Source organism: Gorilla gorilla, chromosome 9 (genome assembly GCF_029281585.2).
Source record: "Gorilla gorilla gorilla isolate KB3781 chromosome 9, NHGRI_mGorGor1-v2.1_pri, whole genome shotgun sequence".
Taxonomy (NCBI): Eukaryota; Metazoa; Chordata; class Mammalia; order Primates; family Hominidae; genus Gorilla; species Gorilla gorilla.
The window spans coordinates 48,384,635-48,406,623 of NC_073233.2; the positions used below are offsets into that span (position 1 = coordinate 48,384,635).

General features: G+C 37.7%; 1 long non-coding RNA gene across 1 annotated transcript in view; it reads right to left on the reverse strand.

Moving 5' to 3' along the window:
- Nucleotides 1-21,989, reverse strand: part of LOC109028817 (uncharacterized) — an 83,673-nt gene that overhangs the window by 7,234 nt on the left and 54,450 nt on the right. Inside the window, exon 8 of the long non-coding RNA XR_002007791.4 lies at nucleotides 17,050-17,125. This is a non-coding gene — a long non-coding RNA (uncharacterized lncRNA). The remainder of the gene's footprint in view (nucleotides 1-17,049; nucleotides 17,126-21,989) is intronic.

Genomic DNA, 21,989 nt, shown 5'->3' on the forward strand with positions numbered 1-21,989 from the left:
GCCTTCGCAGAGATAAATAAGCGCCTTCAACCCCTGTTTCAGCACTGATTCCACTGGAAGACACAGGAGGCTATGCAGTTTGCAAACTGACATTAGCTGCACAGTTTCAAAAAATGTCCTCCTGAGGCAAGCTACAAAAAGTTCTCAAGATAGAGGTAAGATTTTTATCATCATACATTTATGATCGTGAATTTTTTAATTGGCTTTAGAAAGAACAAAGTGTTCATTAAGCATGAAAAGGTGGTAAGCATGGAAAAAGAAAAAACACTAACATAAATCTAAATTAATTGCTCTAATATTTTTGAAAGCAAGCCAAAATTAAACCGAGATACGAACTTTTTAATATAATTTGTTTCTCTTCCCCAAAGCAGATGTCACTGCCACTTTGGCCAGAGTTCTACAATGAAAAATCATTATCCTTAAGGATAACCTCAGAACCAAAAGAGACTTTGCCATTTAAAAATTTCAATACCAGTTTCTACTTGCCAGGTTTCCGAGTGTGCCACACAGGATCTCTGGTTGCCGTTAGTTCTCTAAGACATTTTACATGAAAGTAAATCATTAATAATAGAAATTAATATGTTCAGGGAGATTTTTCCTTTCCAAAGTGCTTTATAAACATTATTTAATCCCACAAGCTAAAAGCACACTTTATTCACCTGAAGTTTACAGTAAGGTTTGGAATTTGTTCGAAGATGACATTGTTTACTGACCCCCAATGGGGGCTTGATCATCAGCGTATAAAACAGACAAAAGAGACAAAAAAGGGGATGAGGATCACAAAAAGAGAGAAGTGAAAATAAATCATATTCAACAAAATGTGATGCGTATTACTGAGAAGCTTTTATGCATCAGACATTGATTCAGACATAGATGACCAATACAAGATGACTATTGTTAGGACCAAGCTGGAAGGCTTTGCCAAATTGAAATTTTCTATACCTATGGTTAGATAATGGAAGTGCAGGATCTTATGAGACTTTATAGACTGGAGATATTTTATCCATATTTGGTGTGAAAAGGCATAATTGAGAAGGTAGTATTTGAAAAGAGTTCTGAAGGATGGACAACATTTCAGTAAGCACAGTTGGAAGCACAGAAGGCATTCTCCTTAGAAAGGCAGATGTGAGCCCAGGTATGGATCAATATTCAGGAAAGTCTGTCCTGGAAAAGAATACAAGGAACCGTTTGGCTGAAAGTATTAAAGTGCTTGGGGTATGAAGTGGAGGCGATACTGAAAAACATGTGTCTGGCTAGATTGTAGTAGACTGTACTGTAGCAAAGGAAGGCAAGGCACAATTCAGTAGGTGGTGAGAGTCCTTGAATGTGTTTTAGCCCAGGAGGAAAGTGATCAGATTTTTGCATTGCTAACAGCATTCTGCTAAAAACAGAACTTTACAGCAGTGTTGAGAAATGTTGAGGTTTCATGTAAATGTAACATGTATCCTTCCTAAGGCCTGTAAAAAAAAAGTCCAACTGAGGTGTAATACAAATGTATCCAATTCTGCCCCGTAGCCATGGAGAAAGCCCAATAAGGGGTTTCATTCAAGACCCTCTGTCTATAATGAGGGAGATGTTGGGGCTTGCTCTCTCTGGAAGCTTTTTGAATGACTGATGTTGCTGAGGCATCTAATTTAAACTTACTTGGATTTATCTGGCCTAAGGGAGTTGCTGAAATCTTTTAACTGGCAAGGTGGGAATTAACTATTAAAGAATGATAGAAAAATCAGTCAAGTGTCTTGCCTGAGAGGCACCAGGGCTTCAAGCTGGTGAAGGGAGAAGCATCAGTCATGGCTCTTAGAGTACATTCCTTAGGGCCCCTACTCCTTCCGATGGCCTAATCAGAAAGCCGTAGACTTCCTACCTTAGAGGGACTATTAGAGTGACTGCAGCCATCAATGGACTGGTGCTCTGTGCTTTGACAGATCTGATCTCAAGTCACCTTCCCACTGCCCTTTCCTTAAGATGCAGGTACTGTGTAATTGGAATAAAACAGCCCAGTCTACAAGACCTGCTCCACTTTGAGATCAGACCATATCTCTGAAAGGGCTTCTGGGAAATTTTGGAACTGCCCCATCCATTAGCTGTCTATGACTTTACATGCTTGGCTGATTCAAATCTCCTCTTCAAGTACCACCCCCATGTCTGCTGTCGACTCTCATTGAATTGGCTTTTCTGTCCAAGCATTTCAGTAATGATTCTAACTCTGGTGCTTTGGAACTTAGCCTTTTTTCCTCAATAAAAGAACCCAACTTTCCCACTAAGTGCTGCTAGAGAGATTTCGATTCAGTAAGCAAATGTGGGTCCAGATTTCTACATTTTTGATAAATGCTTTACCTTATCGTGATGCAGCTATTCACAGAACAACTGCCCTAGACTGCAAATCACATATAGATAAGTATCAGGCCCGTTTTTTTTTAATTTTAATTTTAATTTTTTTGCCACCATGATCCAATGTCTAACACAGTGCTTCTTACAAAGAAGAGACTCAGTATATGTTTACTGAGACCCTGAATGAGTGGGGGAATGAACACACCGGCTGCAGAGCTCTCTGCCACTTCTCAGATCTTACATATTAGAGATCCTAGCCTGAAACTAATTGAAGTTTCAGACCTATCTGTGTATATCTAGTAAAATGAATGGATAGACATTTAGAATTTGGTTGGCTTAGGATGCTTTTGTCAATGTGAGAAGAGAGTGATGGTCAATTCTTGCCTAAAAGGAAGAAACAGTAAAGGGCAAGGGGCAGTGAACCAGGCCTGTGGTCAGCGGGGTCTGAAAGAGAAGGCGAAAGTGCTGTTTGTATAATGGGCATAAGCAAAAGGTGAGAAAGAGGAAAGAAACCCTTAGTTTTCTGCAGTAGTTAGCGTGACTCCATAAGAGGAAAACTGCAGCAAACGTAGGTTACTTCAGCATCACGCAATTAAAAGTTGGAAACATCAGAGGTTAGCAACTTGGGAATGAACATAAATGAGATAATAGATAACAACAGTAGTAGTGGCAGCAATGAGATACGAAATGGCCAAGCAAAGTTAGGCAATGATATCAGGCAAGAGTAACATAATAGAGGATTCCCCCAGGAGACCCTTAAGGCAATTCATTGGGGATTTTTGGTGGACTTCAGTTAATCAAATAGGGGTCATGTCATTAACCTGAGTTAATCAAATAGGGGTCATGTCATTAACCTGAGTTAATCAAATAGGGGTCATGTCATGATTTATGTGTTTTATTGTACAGCATCATTAGCATTCGTAGCAGGTGTGGCCTGGTAATATGTGGGTTGCGTATGTAGTCATTGGAGAACAACTATCTCTCTCACTTTCCTTGACTTCTTCAACTATTGCCATTTCAATCTCCACTCAGTAGCTCATGAGCTTAGTTTAAGTAGTAAATGTGCAAAAATCCCTATGTATCTTATATATACATACTCATTTTCCCACATATACCCCTAAGTCTTCAAGATTTAGGGAGAGGTCTACAGTTCTATGTCAGGCTCCCCCAAACAGTCTTCAGGACTGTAACAAATCCTTCAGTCAATCTGCTAATTTGTTTCTATGCTATAAATAGTTTTCTGTAAACCACAGTGTTTTGTTAATCTCCTGGGTAGGAGGGAATAAAAATCATAGCATTGTGAAGTTTTGAGGCATAAAAACAAAAGAAATTTTACTAATCAGTCTCAGTGCTGCAGTCTGTATGGGTACTTATTTTTCTCAATTCAGGTTTTAGAGTAGTCACATAGCTAAGAATAGTATTATTACTTAACATTACTACTACTTGCAGTTGTCTTCAGAAACAGCTTGTTTGATTGCCTCCTTTTCGCCCTGTTAGAGAGAGGGCTGTCTACCTGACTCCCAACACTGATGAGATTGAGAATAGTTTATTAGTCTTTTAAACTCATAGCCCGGGTGAGCTGGACACCATATGCCATACAAGGCCACACACAGGGAGTTACACGCAGGAACACAGAGAACAATCAGGGGCTGTGGGAGGCAAACTTTATAGTAACAAGGGGCTGAGATGACCCCTGCTTCCCATGAGAGGATGTGAGTGACTTATTTGAATCATTCTGCAGTGAGAAACCCACTACTCAGCGATAAGCAGCCACTGTACATGGTCTATGCATGATCTATGTTGATAAAGAGACTACACATCGTCTCTGTGATAAAGAAAGTTGATTGGTTAGGGAACCTTATCCGCAGGAATAGAGTTAAGGAGAAGAGCTTGCAGTTAGGCCATTTGGGAGACTCTTAGTTTCAGATGTCAAGGCAGCATGTAACATCGAAACTTTATTTCAGGCCTTGTGCCATACAGTTGACATTTAATGAATGCTTACTATGTGCTACATGCTGGTATAAGAGCTACAAAGAGATTTCTCATTTTGTCTCTACATTTTTCCCCACAACAACACTATACCTATGAGAAAGTGCTATGAATTCTCTCCTTTTTCACACATGTGGCAATGGTATTTAAGCTCCCACGGTTAGGGATAGAGCCAAGATTGGAGGCCCTTCTGAATGCTATGTGCATCGCGTTCTGTTAATATCAATAATTGTGCCAAGTTCATTAGGGCTTTTAAATACAAATTTAATTTTAGGATCCTTGAATTTTAGAAGTATAATGGGTCATAGAGATCTCAGTTTACCCTGGGAAAATTAAATACATACATCTTTTGAAATGGAAAATTAGGACAAGATGTAGAATAAAGCCATCATAGACCAAAATTGAGCTAATGTGAATTAAATGCATGTATTTTTTAAGGACCTAGGGAGTAGTGATATTGCCAACATGAAAATCACATGAACTGTCAAGAAGCTGTCCTACAAGGCAATTAAGATGCACCTAGATGGTACACTTTAAGATTTACGTAGCTCAAGCTTTGCTGACCTCAACCATCCATGGTATCAATGCAGTCACATTAATATGAATAACCCATGTTTACGTATCTCTTGTTCCCATTTACTTAGTCATCTGTAAAAACAATTTCCCCAAATACTCATGATATTACTCAGGGGATGTCTCAAGTGTTTTCATGAACAAATCTTCTTTGTCAGAGTAGTTTATTGAGCACTACCTCCCCTGCCATTTAGTCCCGGGTTTCCTGCATTCACCTACAAGGGACTAACCTTCTGTCAGAACCTAAGTCACTCCTTGCTGAGCACTTCCTCATTTCTGCTGCTTCTCCAAGCAGAACACCAGTGATTCTCTAGTCCAAAGTGTTCCCTAGCTGCTATGTGAGGTGTGCGAATAGGGGAAGAAAATGACCCTATTTTTTTTAGATTTTATTCATTTGGGATGATTCTAGATTGGTACCATTTCTTTAAGTTTGTCATGAAGTGAATCGAATGGCTGGTTTCTGTTGTTTCTGTTTCTTTTCTTTTCTTAAGAGGGTAGATGCTTCTTTTATGTTTTCTTTATAATCAAAAGTCAAAAGAAATGACTCCTTCTAAATTCAGGTTTCCACCAGGGTCTCCTAGCCTCACTACTTAAAAAAAATGAGGTATAATTTACATACAGTAAAATCCACTTTTTGGTGCAAGGTTCTGGGAGCTCTGACAAGTACATACAGTCATGTAGCCAACATCATGATCAAGGTATAGAACAATTTCATCTTCAAAAATTCCCTTGTGCTCCCCTCATTCATCTTCAGCCTCTGGCAGTTACTAATCTGTGTTCTGTTGGTATATTCTTTCTTTCTTTGAATGTCATATAAATATGCATTCTGGTCAAAAATATATATATTTGTTTTTATTTGTGACAAAGTTGAATATGGTCCCCATTTGTCTGGGACTATTTCAGTTTATGCATAATTATCAATAAAAACCACTTTTATTCTCAGGAGTTTTTCAATCTGGATAATAAATTAGAGGATTCTGCTATTTATTGTAGTATGCAGACACACACACACACACACACACACACAAACACACACATCTCCATGGAGGATGGGTTTGAGGCCACATGTCAAAAAAAAAATAAATCTCCACCCTTTTCTCAACTATTTCCCTAATCCCTTCATCTTCACACAAAAAAGAAGAATAAACACAGACAACTCAGCAAATTGGAATCTTTAACTTTTGAATACAGTTATTTTTCCCAACTTGATTTTCAAGTGCATGACCCGGTAACACTGGCTATCCAGATATTTAGCAAATAATCCAGATAAGATACATATACATAAATGCATCACATTTCATAACTGAAAAATTGCTGCTATAATATGCTAATTTTCCTAATATATGAATATATAAAGAGCTTATCACTGGAAGTGTCCGTACATAGGCAGGTCAACCACTTGTCAGGCAGGACTATAAAAGAGATAATTCAGGACTCAAAATGGACACAAAGAGCATTGGACTTCCTGCTATCTGAGATACATTCCAGCCTAAGACAGTGGAGCACCATTGTTTAAAAGAATGCAAACTTTTGATTACGATAACCCTACGTACCAATTCTAGATTTGCCACTTCTTTCCTCAGCTTATGTTTTCTGATGTGTCAAATGGGAGTAACACTTAATATAGTTGTTAAAATTAAATAGAACAGTGTAATTTGTTAGCATAGTGTCCAGCATGTACTAAGAGTTCAAAAAAGGTATTTATTATTAAATTAAACCAGAGGCTTTAATTAGTTGCTTTTTAGAGTTTATTAGTGCTTAGGGTAATATAAGCCAAAATGGTCAATTGAATAAGGCTTGATGAAACATAGCAATTGAATTTGTATTTTGTCTAATAGAAGGTAGCTATTTTAAGTTTCCCCTTCCTCTTAGAAGCATGCAAGGTGAAGCATAAAATCACACTGGTTGTCCACTGTGGCAGACACTGCTAGAGCTCAACACAAGGAGCTTCCCCAATATTTTGGGGGCCCAGGCCAAGGGTACCCGTGGATGGCCACCTACAACACATCTCAGTGTTTAAGAATAGTGAATCAAGCTGGCAACCTGCTAAATGAAATATATTCCAGCTTTCCACATTGTCCAATACATTCATAACAACATGGAAAAGCACATTTAAATTTAGATTGCTTAGGCTCCTTGGAGTTCATACTAGAAAATGGCAGCAGGGGAAGACCTGAGTCCAAGCCCCTACCCCTCTAGTGTGGCCTTTCTCTTCTCACTCCACTTCCAGCTCCATCTTGCACTAAGAGTTACATCATGCACATCCAGCCTGCTTAAGCAAGTTTTGTGCCAATTATTCACAAACATCCAGCCCTTGGACACCTTTGGGACTGAGCAATTCATATACAGGAGGTACCTTCGACCTTTTTGGAAGATGAACCTATGGACGAGCACCAAGCTGCACCTGGAAATAATCACAATAGCATTGTTTTGTTTTGTTTTTTTTTTTCTCCAGTAAATTTCAGTATCCAAGGCATCCCTGGACTTTAACCTTATATTCTCATTTCCTGTTGGTGATGGTATATCTGAAAGAAAGCCTGAAAGTATCTGTCTAAAAGAATAGGCCCACAGCAGGGGCTTCTCTTACTCAGGGTCTGAGGGCAGCACTCCTCTTTTTTACTTTCTGAGTGAGTGTCTGCGTAGATTTTATACCGTAACCTCCAGGCAAGCTTAGGTGCTTCTATGTTACAGAGTACTGAGCCATGGAATGTGGGAAGAAGTGAAGCATGCCATCTTAGACCCTGGCTTTAAAAGTTGTCAGGAGATCCTTTCATTCTCTTTCATCATTCGTCAGATGGCCAGATGCAGAGGATCCCGCAAAACATTCTGGGGTGTAAGGAATGGCAGGAATCATTTGATAGAAAAAGCCCAAGTTATTCAGTATCTGTGTGAAACCAAACTCCTTCCTATGCCCAATCTAAATAGGATTCTAATAGATAAGAATAAAGAGATTTTTATTTTAAACCATTGTAGAGAGTGTCTCTGTGTGTGTGTGTGTGTGTGTGTGTGTGTATTTATGTGTTAGCAATTAGCATACTCTGCCCAACATCATTCACTAACCTTGAGATTTACCCTGGATACATTTCTTGCTTCCATGCTCCTATCTGCTTCTAATTCTGTATTAAATAAATAAATAAATAAATAAATAAATAAATAAATAAATACATAAGACTTTCAGAATGAATGAACAGATGAATGGGTGAATGAATGAATAAACAGAGGAAAGATGAAATTAATTAATTAACATTAAATAAGTCTCCAGATATTCTTCCAGATAGACTAATGCCACATTCAAACATATATTACTTGACATAAGAAATTAACTATTGAGTCTTATGCCTAAAATATTCCTTCCTATGCGCTTCTTGTTTTTCAGACTAATAGTTCACAATCATGACACAATTTGTCATACGGGTACTTATTGCTTTGTCTCTAACTCCCTGCTTTCCAGCCCCTACTTTTCAGATAATTGTCCTGATTATTTTTCTTTATTTTTCTTCTTCGCCTTAGCCACATAATTGAAATGGGAATTGTCATCATTTTTCAGCTTAACTTTCACTCCTGGACACAATTTATAGACAATCAAAAGACAATAGACACTCCAGAATAGATTAATCACAAGTCTTTCCTGGAAATTTAAAATTGAGAAAACGTAAGAGTGTCAGTCTGGCTGAGCGCTAAAGTTATAAGCCTACTTATCTTTGTCTGGGCCACTATAACAAAATACTATAAACTGGGTGACTTTAAACAGCCAAAGTTTATTTCTCACAATTCTGGAGTGTAGGAAGTCTAAGATTAATTTGTGTCTAATGAGGGGTCCTTTCTCCTTCCCAGATGGCACTTTCTGTGTCCTCACATGGTGGTAGGGTCAAGGCAGCTCTCTGGGCACTTTTCTGTAGGAACACTAATCCAAGTCTTCAGAGCTATGCCCTCGAGACCTAATCACTTGTCAAAGGCCCCCGCCTCCTAATAGTATCACCTTGGGAGTTAGAATTTTTCTTTTTCTTTTTCTTTTTGAGATGGATTTTTGTTCTTGTCACCTAGGCTAGAGTACAACAGCACGATCTTGGCTCACTGCAGCCTCTGCCTCCCGGGTTCAAGTGATTCTCCTGCCTCAGCCTCCTGAGTAGCTGGGATTATAGGCACCTGCCACCACACCCAGCTAATTTTTGTATTTTTAGTAGAGATGGGGTTTCGTCATGTTGGCCAGGCTGGTCTCGAACTACTGACCTCAGCTGATCCGCCCACCTCAGCCTCCCAAAGTGGTGGGACTACAGGCGTGAGCCACCGTGCCTGACCTAGAATTTCAAAATAAGAATTTTGGAGGGCCATAAACATTCACACCATAACTCTATTTTGGGTGGTAGTCATGCCCCATCATGAGGAAAGGGAAAAAGTAACCTGGTAAGACAAAGAAAAATTAAAGCAACAACAGATGTGCAAAGACAAAGACAGATGAGAGATTAAGAAGAGGTCTTCCTTGGCTTCCTATCATTTCAGAGTCCTTGGCATCAGCCTATTCTGGATGTTCATTTTTATCCTTCTCCTATCTGAGGTTTGTGAAAACAACTTGTACTTTTATGGAAGAGCACTCTTTTGAATAACCTAAATGCATACATTTTATGTTACCAGAAACCAAAATAGGCCTATAGGCAAGAGTACATGACATCTGAAGGGGTGATACCCCACATTCCTTATCCTGGACCTTTTCTATGCCAATTTTGGTCCCAAACCTTCATGTCACCTTGAAACTATTCAAAGCACTCAGCCCCTTTTGTCAGAGACAAGAAAGGCAGAGCACTCTGTCTTTGAAGTTATACTGCTTTTACCATTAAAAAAAAATACATCTACTAAAGATTTTTTTTTCCAACAGAGCAACACAATAAAAGAGTAAGTGGCTTTGTAGTAAAAAATAATATAAAAAGATAATTAAATCTCAGGGGTATTTTTTGGTCTAATGCAGTTTTTCCTCAGGGAAAAAAAAAAAAAAAAAAAAAAAAACAAGCCCCTAAAGGCACTTTTTGACCCACCATTGCCACTAACATGAAGTTGAGTGTGAAAAATCTCTGCTTGATTTGTTCTTTCTTTTCAGGAAGAAAGAGGCTTAATATTCATTGCAGAGGGCAAGTAGAAAAAAAAAAAATCTGTGCTGTTATTTTTGAGGGGTTGAAATGCTTGTTCTCACCACCGAAGGTGTTCATCTTTACAAAAAATGGTTGCTAGGGAGCTAGACAATTTGAGGGAATATTTTTGAATGTTTATACAACTAAAGAGCGGCATCATTGGCAATACATTTATTGGCAGAACTGAACCAATTAGTCAGTGCTGCTAAAGTGACTGCATACAGCTGATTTCACAGAGAGGGCAAATATATAATGATGCATGCTACTGGAGTACTTTTTTTTAAAACTACAGATTTAAGTCTCAGATAAAGGCAGTAACACTCTTTCTACTTCAGGAAATTTTGAGTGTTCAAATATGTGGTTATAAAAACACTTAAGAGAGCATTTTTAGGCCATTGTGACACATTCCATACTCATTCTTAAATAAAATAAATCACACGATCAGCTCTCCTTGAAGCTGGAGATTGGTTTTTGTAATAAGGAAAGGCCTAGCAATGTCTCCTCATTTCATTCATCCCAACTATGCAATTCAACTACAATTCTCGTTTTAATTTTCTTTCATGTATTTCTATCTGTAATTTTTAAAGACAACTATGATTTATATTTATAAGGATAATGAGAATAAAAAAGGAGAGCAATACCCTTTTAGACAAAGACAATCCAACAAACAAGCAAAACAAAACCAACAAAACTTTTCGTGATGTGCAAATATAAGGTTCACTAAGTCCTGCTGGTTGTCACTTTTGATTGTCTCTCCTCTCATTTCATCCATATCCTCTGCTCCCCTCATGAGTGGAGAAAAAAAATGTGTGATTAGTGAATGTCAGCAGTTGGACTCTCTGAGATTCAGACTGAGGAGTTTAGAGTGTAGGAGGTTTTGCAGAGCGCGGTCTTGGGATTCATATCTGCAGAAGAGAAAGGAAGGAAGCAGGGTTGGACAGAGGGAGAACTTGGGCTGCAAGGAAGTCTTAATGGAGGTCATAAGTAACTCTACAAAAAACTTGGAAGAATGCATGACGCTTCTGAGTTCTGAGTGGAGCAAGGGTGCCGGACTTTAATGCTGCCCTATAAACTAGTCACGGATGCTGGCAACTCAGGAAGGGGCACCCAATCTTGAGCAAGGTGGCTCTCTTCAATAGAGGCATTTTCTGAAACGGGACAGTAGGGGGTAGCACTTTGTCCACTGCATTCTCAGCAGCTGAGGGAAGAAGTTCATCATTACTGAATAAGGATCCAGATACCACATCACAGCATCTTTCACACTAACAATGAATAATTATTTTTTATTTAAAAACAATGAATTGCATGAGGCACTATAGGTAGCTATTAGTGTATTATTTACCCATAACCTGTTGACTGCCTAATACTGGAACAGAGCTAATGGGAAAAAATGCCCAGCTTGTACAGGACATTTTGTTCAAGAGAGAAATTGAATCCATGCAACACTACTAACTTAAAGGCAGACAGAACATTAGAAACTGGTAACTGAGGAAAAGAAAATTGGTACCACAAACTCATAGAGAAGATGCTAATGAATATTAAGGGAATCAGCAGGGATAAAGGGCCTGGATATGGGTTGTATCTTTGAGAGCAGTGTTAGGTAAAACAGGCAAGTGGGAATAAGATGGTTGTTGCCGAAGACAGAAGCTTGTGCATGCTATGGATAAAACAGGTAGGGGATAGAGGCAGAAGAGTGTTTCCCCTAAAGCAGAGGGAGGCAAGTTTGAATAGATTAAGAGGCATAAAATGTCAGAATGACTTGGATGCCAGATTGAAGAGACTGAATGCCACTGAAAATGAAATACAAAACTAGATATCTCAGTACGGAAGTCATACAATAAAAGGGGAGCTTTCAAATATTAACACGGTGGGGGGATAGAAGATATTTTTTAGAAGATAAGACTGTAAATCACCATCTTCTTGGTTAGGTTGCCAGAATGGGAAAGGTAAAATTTCTGAAGTTCCCATGACACACACACACACAAAATGAGAACTGAAAGATACACTGTAACATAACCTGTCCAAAGTCACGATGCAAAGAAATGATTGAGCTGACAATCAAACCCATAGCTGTCTTCAAAGTCCCTTTTCTGCCACCATTCCACGCTGCCAGAATGTTAGAAAACCTGCCTGCAAGGTGCTTTTCCTACCCAGGATTGTTCTGAAAGTAAGAAAATCAAAACACTGGCATTGATTTGGAGTACAATATAGGTTTCATATCTTGACACTATTTGGGAAATTAAATTGGATCTGTCACCATTTTATGATTAGCATAAGACAGAGCCCCATTTTGCATCTAAGAACACTTTCTGAGACAAATTGCTACGTCTTTAAATAACGGATTCAATAAACATTTAGCGACAGCCTATTCTGTGCCAGGGAGTAGTCCTGGTGTGGTGGACAAAGCAGAAAATAAGACAAAGTCCTTTTGTCATGAAATTTATATTTTACTAGACAGAAACAAGTAATAAATATAAGAAGAAATAAAAATCTAAATATATTAATATGATAATTTCAGAAAAGTACATATTTTAGGAAGAAAAGCACAGGATAATTTTATGGATAGTTATTGGTAAATGATAGGAAATGTGTTCATTGGTTTTGTTTTTGTTTTTAATGTTCCACCACTTAACTAGCTGCATACTTTTGGTTAATCGGTCTGTGACTCAGTTTTCTCACCTATCTTAGAGATCTGATGCTGTGATTAAAAGATTAAATACACAAAACGTGCTTTCACCAGTAAATAAAGTAAGAGTTCAATAAATGTCAATGCATTATTAAATGTTACTCATATTCCTGAGAATGAGGACTTCACATTTCCCATCTCTTCTTTCCTGTGCAGAAGTAGGAAGTCCCAGCTGCACAGAATGCTTCCTGAAGGTAAAATTTCCTGTTTCAGATTATTTATGCCCCATAACCTTGATATGATTTGTCCTCCCCTCACTCAATAACCACTTATTAAATGGCCATAGGCTGCTAGACATTGGCTTTCTTAAGGTGAATTTAATTCAGAAATTACTAAATTCAATTCTGTGGGTTTGTTCTGTTTCTCCGTAATCCCTTACACTGGTTTATCAGCCTGCCAGAGAAGCAGAAAGATAGCCTCCAGGGCTATGTCAGCCGGGCCCAGCCCAGACATCAAAGAATATTATGAATGTGTAAAATTGCCTTTGGCAAAGACTATTTACAGACCCTCTGGCACAGTTATGCTGAAATGATAAGAAATGTCACTGCAGCCTACTGCATTGAATAATAAGCATTTCCTGCCTTTAATATCAACTACCCACTTATCCCGGAACCCAGAATGGCTTGCAATCACAATAAAGGAAAAAAGGAAAGGTTAGGGGTTTTTTTTTTTTTTTTGCTTTTGCTTTTGCTTTTGCTTTTTATTAATATGCCTCAATGCTTCCTATTAATTAAATCAGCAGTATAGCCAGGAGTGGAACTTAGTGAGATTATCTATATTATGTACTCAAAATATAGTTTATCCATTTTAATTAAATAAGTTCTAAATATAACCACTTTTAATTCTTCTACACCCTACAACTAATTAAAAATAAAATTAGTTAACATTTCTATGTGACATCATTAAAAAATTGTTCATATAAAGATGCAAATATCCCTATGGTATCCTGTGTATTTACTTGCATCCCTCTCTGCTGTTGATGACAAGAGTATTAAAGCTTTGCATGAATACAAACCTGTGGGCAAGCCTTTTTTTTTTTTTTTTTTTTTCTCAAATTTCTCCCCATGTCTAGTCATCTGCCTTCTGCTTATCTCATCTTGGCATGTTCTGGATACTGATTATAGCTTTGGGAAGCCTATTAAATTTCACCTCCTTGGATGTTCTGTTTCAGAGAAACTTCATGTTAGGCTGATATGAACACATCCACATCTACTCTTTATTTCTTTTTATTTCTTTATGTAGCATATTAGGGCCTTCTTAGTGTGCTAAGAGGTCTCAGTTGTAAGAAAATACCATTGTACAAAGTGACTAAAGAAACCACCATGAGAACTAGAAATGAGGTAGAAAAACCTGAACAAATTGCTGGAGGCTCAGTGTGGACAAGTCAGAGAGTTAAAAACTCCATAGGGACTCAGTCTTAGCAGCCCTCCAGACTTTTGTAAATTTTACCCTCTGGAGCTTGACCAGGTTCTCATAGCAAATATCAAAAGAAAATCTCCACGTGCTTCTGGCAGCTGGAGAGGAAAGGAAACATTTTGAAATACTCCAGAGCACTCTTTTCTTCTTAACAAGGCTGGCTCTCAGGACAAACTATTTAACCAAAGCCTAACATGCCAGGATTTTATCAGATCCTAACTGACCAGAGGAAAACAAATACCCAATTCTAGTCCACTCTCATCATGTTGTCCCACCTAAGAGGTGGGGAGGACTGAGAAATACTTGTGAATTTCACAGTCCAGTGGCATAGGTTCACTAAGACCTAGTCATAGGACTTCAGAACTCTTCCCTTCCCTCAACACCTTGCAACCACATGACTAAATGCCTATTTACAGCAGTTCTTTTTACCCAGTACATCCTGTCAAGCTATTAAGGAAAATTACAAGACATATTAAAAGGTATACCTTGGAACAAACAGAGAAAGCATTAGAAGCAGACATGACAGGAATGTTGGAATATCAGACTAGGAATTAAAGCAACAATGATTAATATGCTAAGGGCCTAATATGTGAAGGAGACAACATGCAAGAACAGAGAGGTATTGTAAGCAGAGAGATGGAAATACTAAGAAAGGACCAAAAATAAATGCCAGACAAAAACACTAACAAAACGAAAAACGTCTTTGATGAGCTTGTTAGTAAACTGGACATGACTGAGAAAATAGTATTTGAGCTTGAGATTACATCAATAGAAATTTCCCAAACTGATTTCATTCAGTGGTGTTTTGTAGTTAGCAGTGTACAGATCTTACAAATATTTTACCAGATTTATAAATAACTTTTATATTTTTTGGTATTGTAAATGGCACTACTTTTTAAAAATTTAAGTTTCCAGTTGTTTTATTGCTGATAACTAAAAAACAAATTGATCTTAAATTTTGTGACCTTGCTAAAATATCCTATGAGTTGTAGTAGTATTGGTTTTTAGATTTGGGGGGATTTTTTTTCTTCATCTTTTATTTTAAGTTCAGGGGTACATGTGCAGGACCTGCAGGTTTGTTACATAGGTAAATGTGTGCCATGTTGGTTTGCTGCACAGATCATCCCATCACCTAGGTATTAAGCCCAGCATCTGTTAGCTAATCTTCCTGATGCCTTCCCTTCCACCCTCCCACCTCTGACAAGTCTTAGTGTGTGTCGTTCTCCCTAGTGTGTCCATGTGTTCTCATCATTCAGCTCCCACTTACAAGTGAGAACATGCGGTGTTTGGATTTCTGCTCTTGTGTCAGTTTGCTGAGGATAATGGCTTCTAACTCCACCTGTGTCCCTGCAAAGGACAAGATCTCATTCATTTTTATGGCTGCATACTATTCCATGGTGTATATGTACCACATTTTCTTTATCCAGTCTATCATTGAAGGACATTTAGGTTGATTCCATGTCTTTGCTATTGTGAATAGTGCAGCAATGAACATACATGTGCATGAATCTTTATAATAATGAGACAAGAGGGACAGCATTAGGAGATATACCTAATGTAAATGACGAGTGAATGGGTGCACCACACCAACCTGGCACATATATACATATGTAACAAACCTGCACGTTGTGCACATGTATCCTAAAACTTAAAGTATAATAAAAATAAATAAATAAATAAATAATGAGACAAGACTGAAAACAAATGAATTAGAATATCCAGGAACTGCAGGACAACTACAGAAGGTGTAACACATTCACAACGAGATACAAGAAGGATAAGAAAAAGAAAGAGAAAAAGTATTTCAAACACTATAACTGAGAATTGCCTCAAATTAATGTCAGACACAAAATCATAGGTGGAGGAAACTCAGACAACATCAAGCAGGACAAATGCCAAAAAAACTGTAGCTAGGTGTAGTATTTTCAAACATAGAAAATTGGAGATAAAACAAATAATTCAATTAAAAAATGGGCAAAGGATTTGAATAGACAGTTCTCAAAGGTAGACATCCAAATGGCCAATAGGTATATGAAACAATGCTCAATGTCACAAGTCATCAAGGAAATAGAAATTAAAATTACAATGAGATATTACTGTATACGTATTAGAATGGCTATTAACAAAACAATGAAAGATAAGTGTTGGCAAAGCTGTGGAGAAAAGGGAATTCTCTGCACTGTTCATTGGTGAGGATGTAAATTAGTAAAGCCAATGTAGAAAACTGTATGGAGGCTTCTCAAAATATTACAAATGGAATTACTATATGATACAGCAATCCCACTTCTGGGCATATATCCAAAGGAAATAAAATCAGTACGTTGAAGAGATTTCTACACTTTCATGTTCATTGCAGCATTATTCACAATAGGCAAGATATTGAATCAACCTAAGTGTTAAAAGTCCATTGACAAATAAATAAAAAATAATTAGTACACATACACACACAAACACACACACTACACAATGGTACACAATGGGTTGCTATTCAGACTTATAAAAGAAGAAAATTCTGTCATGTGACAACATGCATGAACCTAGAGAACATGATGCTTATTGAAATAAGCCAGGCAACAAATACAAATACTGCATTTACTTATATATGAAATCTACAAATGTTGAATTTACAGAAACAGAGAGTAGAGTGATAGTTGCCAAAGGCCGGGGGTTGGGGAGGTGGTTGGGGAGATGCCAGTTAAAGGGTACAAAGTTTCAGGAAAACAGGATGAATAATCTCTGGAGATCTAGTGTGCAACAGGGTGACTATAGTTGAGCATGTGTTTTATATTACTAAGTATAAACTTGCTAAAATATTAAAATTTAAGTGTCCTCACCACACAAAAAAGATGTGTATTAGTCCATTCTCATGCTGCTATAAAGAACTGCCTGAGACTGTGTAATTTATAAAGGAAAGAGGTGTAATTGACTCACAGTTCTGCATGGATGTGGAGACCTCAGGAAACTTACAATCATGTCCTTCTTCACATGGCAGCAATAAAGAGAAGTGCTGAGAAAAAGGGAGAAAATACCGTTATAAAACCATCAGATCTCATGAGAACTCACTCACTATTATGAAAACAGCATGAGGGTAACTGCATCTATGAATAAATTACTTCCCATCAGGTCCCTCCCTTGACACATGGGGATTAAGGGAATAACAATTCAAGGTGAGATTTGGGTGGGGACAACACGGAGCCAACTATAACATTCTGCCCCCGGCCCCTCCCAAATCTCACGTCCTTCTCACATTTCACAACACAGTCATGCCCTTCCAACAGTCCCCCGAAGTCTTAACTCATTCTACCATTAACCCAAAAGTCCAAGTCCAAAGTCTCATCTGAGACAAGGTAAGTCCCTTCTGCCTATGAGCCTGTAAAATCAAAAGCAAGCTAGTTACCTTCTAGATACAATGGGGGTACAGGCATTGGGTAAATACACCCATTCCAAATGGGAGACATTGGCCAAAATAAAGGGGCTACAGGCCCCAGGCAAGTCTGAAACAGAATAGGATAGTCATTAAACCTTAAAGTTCCAAAATGATCTCTTTTGACTCCGTGTCTCACATCTGGGGCATGCTGATGCAAGAGGTGGGCTCCAGTGGCCTTGAGCAGCTCTGCCCCTGTGGATTTGCAGATATTTCCCCCCTCCCAGTTGCTTTTATGGGCTAGTGTTGAGTATCTGCAGCTTTTCCAGAAACATGCTGCAAGCTGTCAGTGGATCTACCATTCTGGGGTCTGGAGGACAGTGGCCCTCTTCTCACAGCTCCACTAGGCAGTGCCCCAATGAGGACTCTGTGTGGGAGCTCCAACCCCACATTTCCCTTCTGCATTGCCCTGGCAGAGGTTCTGCATGAGGGCTTCACTACTGCAGCCCACCTCTGCCTGGGAATCTAGGTATTTCTGTAACATCCTACAAAATCTAGGCAGAGGTTCCCAAACCTTAATTCTTGACTTCTGTGCACCCACAGGCCCAACACCATGTGTAAGCTGCCAAAGATTGGAGCTTGCAACCTCTAAAGCAATGGCCTGAGCTGTACGTTGGCCTCTTAGCCACAACTGGGACACAGGGTACCAAGTCCCAAGACTGTGCAAAGCAGCAAGGCCCTGGGCATGGCCCGCAAAACTATTTTATCTTCTTAGGCCTCTGGGCCTGTGATAGGAGGGGCTGCCGTAAAGACCTCTGACATGCCCTGGAGATATTTTTCCCATTGTCTTGGCAATTAACATTTGGCTCCTCATTACTTATGCAAATTTCTGCAGCTGCCTTTAACTTCTACTGGCTGCAAACTTTGCGATTTTTTATGCTGATTCTCTTTTAAACATAAGTTCCAATTCCAAATCATATCTTTGTGAATACATCAAACTGAATGTTTTTAACAGCACCTGAGTCATCTCTTGAATGCTTTACTGCTTAGAATTTTTTTCCACTAGATCCTCTAAATCATCTCTCAATTTCAAAGTTTCACAAATCTCCAGGCCAGAGGCAAAATGCTGCCAGTCACTTTGATGTAACATAGCAAGAGTCACCTTTATTACAGTTCCCAACAAGTTCCTCATCTCTATTGGAGACCACCTCAGCCTGGACTTCATTGTCCATATCACTATTAGCTTTTTGGTCAAAGCCATACAAGTCTCTAGAAAGTTCCAAACTTTCACACATTTTCTTGTCTTCTTCTGAGCCCTCCAAACTGTTTCAGCTTCTGCCTGTTACGCAGTCCCAAAGTCACTTCCACGTTTTCAAGTATCTTTACAGCAGCACCACACTACCTGGTACCAATTTATTGTGTTAGTCTGTTCTCACACTACTATAAATAACTGCCCAAGACTGGGTAATTTATAAAGGAAAGAGGTTTAATTGACTTACAGTTCGACATAGCTGAGGAGGCCTTAGAAAACTTACAATCATGGCAGAAGGGGAACAAAATACATTCTTCTTCACATAGCAGCAGGAAGGAGAAGTGCTGAGAAAAAGGGGGGAAAGTCCCTTATAAAACCATCAGATCTTGTGAGAACTCACCCACTATCACAGGAACAACATGAGGATAACCAGCCCCATTATTATAAATTACCTCCCACTGCGTCCCTCCCATGACACTTGGGGATTATAGGAACCCAGTTCAAGGTGAGATCTGCGTGGGGACACAGAGCGAAACCATATCAGTAAGTGATGTTATGGATATGTTAACTAGATTGATTTAACAATTTCATCATGTATTCATTTATCAAAACATCATGTTGTACATTATACATACATACACTTTTTATTTATTATATGTTAATAAAGCTGAGGTGATTGAGAAAAAGAGAGATAAAAGAAGGTTTAAAAATAGAAAATAATATTTTTTTAAAAAAAATTCTGAAAGAAGGTAGAGGAAAACATACATATAGAGGACAAAGATAAAAATTACATTTGATGTCGCCTGAGAAACCATGCAAACACAGAGTGGAGTGAAATATTTAAAATCTTGCGAGGAAAAAATAACACCAAGTAGAATTCTGTACCCTGAGAAATCATCCTTCAACATGAAGAAGAAATACTTTCTAGAACAAATAACAATTGAGAGAATTTGTTGTCAGTTTATTTATAAAGAAGGAAAATAATATAGGTCAGAAACATGAGTCTTCCTAGAGAAAGGAAGAGCATCAAAGATAGAATAAGTGAAAGTAAAATAAACATTTTTATTTTCTTGTTCTAATAATATGTACGCACTGAAAATACAATTTTCAAATTATATGAGGCAAAAACTGGTAGAACTGCAAGAAGAAATAGATGAATTTGCTATTACTGTTTGAGACTTTAATAGCTCTCTAAAAGAAGTGGATGTATCCAGCAGGCAGAGAATCAGTAAGAACATATTAGAGCTCAACAGCACCATACTGAATATAATTAATATCTACAGAGTATTTTGTCAGATGAAATACATAGAATATACATTCTTCTTAAGCTTACATGGAACATTCATCAAGATACACCATATTCTGTGATATAAAACACAACTTAACAAATCTAAAGAAATAAAAATCATACCAGGTCTGCTTTCACATCACAGTGGAATTAAGTTAGAAATCATTAAACGAAAAATAGCTGGAAAATTTCAAAATATTTGAATATTAAACAATTACTTCTAAATAAAATATGGTTCAAAGAAGAAATATTAACAACAATGAAAATATTTGGAACTAAATGGGAATGAAAATACAACTTACCAAAATATGTGGAATGCAGTAAATGGAGCCCTTAAAGGAAAATATATGGCATTAAATACATATATTAGAAAAGAAGCGTGTTCTAAAGTCAGTAATGTAAGTTTTAATCTTAAGGAAGTAGAAAAAGACAAATTAAATTTAAAGTAAGCACAAGAAAAGATAAAAATTTAAGCATACATCAATGAAATTGAAAACAGGGAAGCAATAGAGAAAATTAATAAAACCAAAAGCTGGTTCTTAAAAAGATCAATAAAATCTATAAGGCTCTAGTCAGGCTAAGAAAAATAAAATATAGAGGACATAATTACTAATATCAGAAATGAAAGAGAGGATATGACATCACTACAGGTCCAAGGGACATTGAGAGTGTAAATTAAGGATTATTAAGAACAACTCTTATGCCCACATAATTGATCATCTAAATGAAATGGATTGTTTTCTTGAAAGACACAATCTGGTAAAACTCACACAAGAAGAATTAGACAATTTGAATGGGCCTATATCTCTGAAATAAGCTGAACCAATAATTAATAACCTCCCCAAATATAAATCATCAGGCTTAAATCAGTTCACTGTTGAGTTTTACCAAGCATTTAAAGAATAAATGGTATGAGTTCTTTACAATCTACAATCTCTGTTATAAGACGGAAGAAGCAGGCATACTGTCTAACTTCTTCCATGAGACCAGAATTATTCTAACACCAAACTGAACAAGTATATTGCAAGAAAAGAAATCTATAGACCAATCTTTTATGAACATACATATAAAAATCCAAAAACAACAACAAAAATACCTTATCAAATCAAACCCAATTATGTATAAAAATAATTATACACCATGTACAAGTGAGATTTATCCTAGGTATGCAAGACTGTTTCAACATACAAATAATTTTTTAATAATAATTTTATTATTTAATAATAATGTTAAAAAATCCTAGGTAAACTAGAAATAGAAGAGAATTTTCTTAACTTGATAAATATTTATCCAAGAAAAATCTACAGCTAATATAATACTTAATGGTGAGAAACTAGAAGCTTTCCCACTAAGATCAGGAACAAGATAAGGATATTCTCTCTCACTGATCCTTTAGAACATATCACTAGAGGTTCTAGGTAACGCAATAAGACAAGACAAGAAAAGAATATGTATACATATATGGAAGGAGGAAGCAAAATGAGTTTTGCTTGCAGATGACATGATTGTTTATTTACAAAATCCTAAAAAATTAATGGAAACGTTCCCAGAAATAAGTGACTATAGGAAGGTTGCAGGAAACAAGGTTAATATATATATATAAAAAAAACTCTTTCCTATATACCAGCAATAAACAAGAGGAACTTGAAATTAAAAACACAATAGGCAGAGCGTGGTGGCTCATGCTTGTAATCCCAGGACTTTGGGAGGTCAAGGCGAGTGGATCACCAGGTCAGAAGATCGAGACCATCCTGGCTAACACAGTGAAACCCTGTCTCTAGTAAAAGTACAAAAAAAAAATTTAGCTGGGCCTGGCGATGTGCGCCTGTAGTCCCAGCTGCTGAGGAGGCTGAGGCAAGAGAATGGCGTGAACCCGGGGGGTTACGCCTTCACAAATTAATTAGTCCTTCACAAATTAATCTATAGATTTGGCCTGATCTTAAAGCTCAGCAAGTTATTTTGTGGAC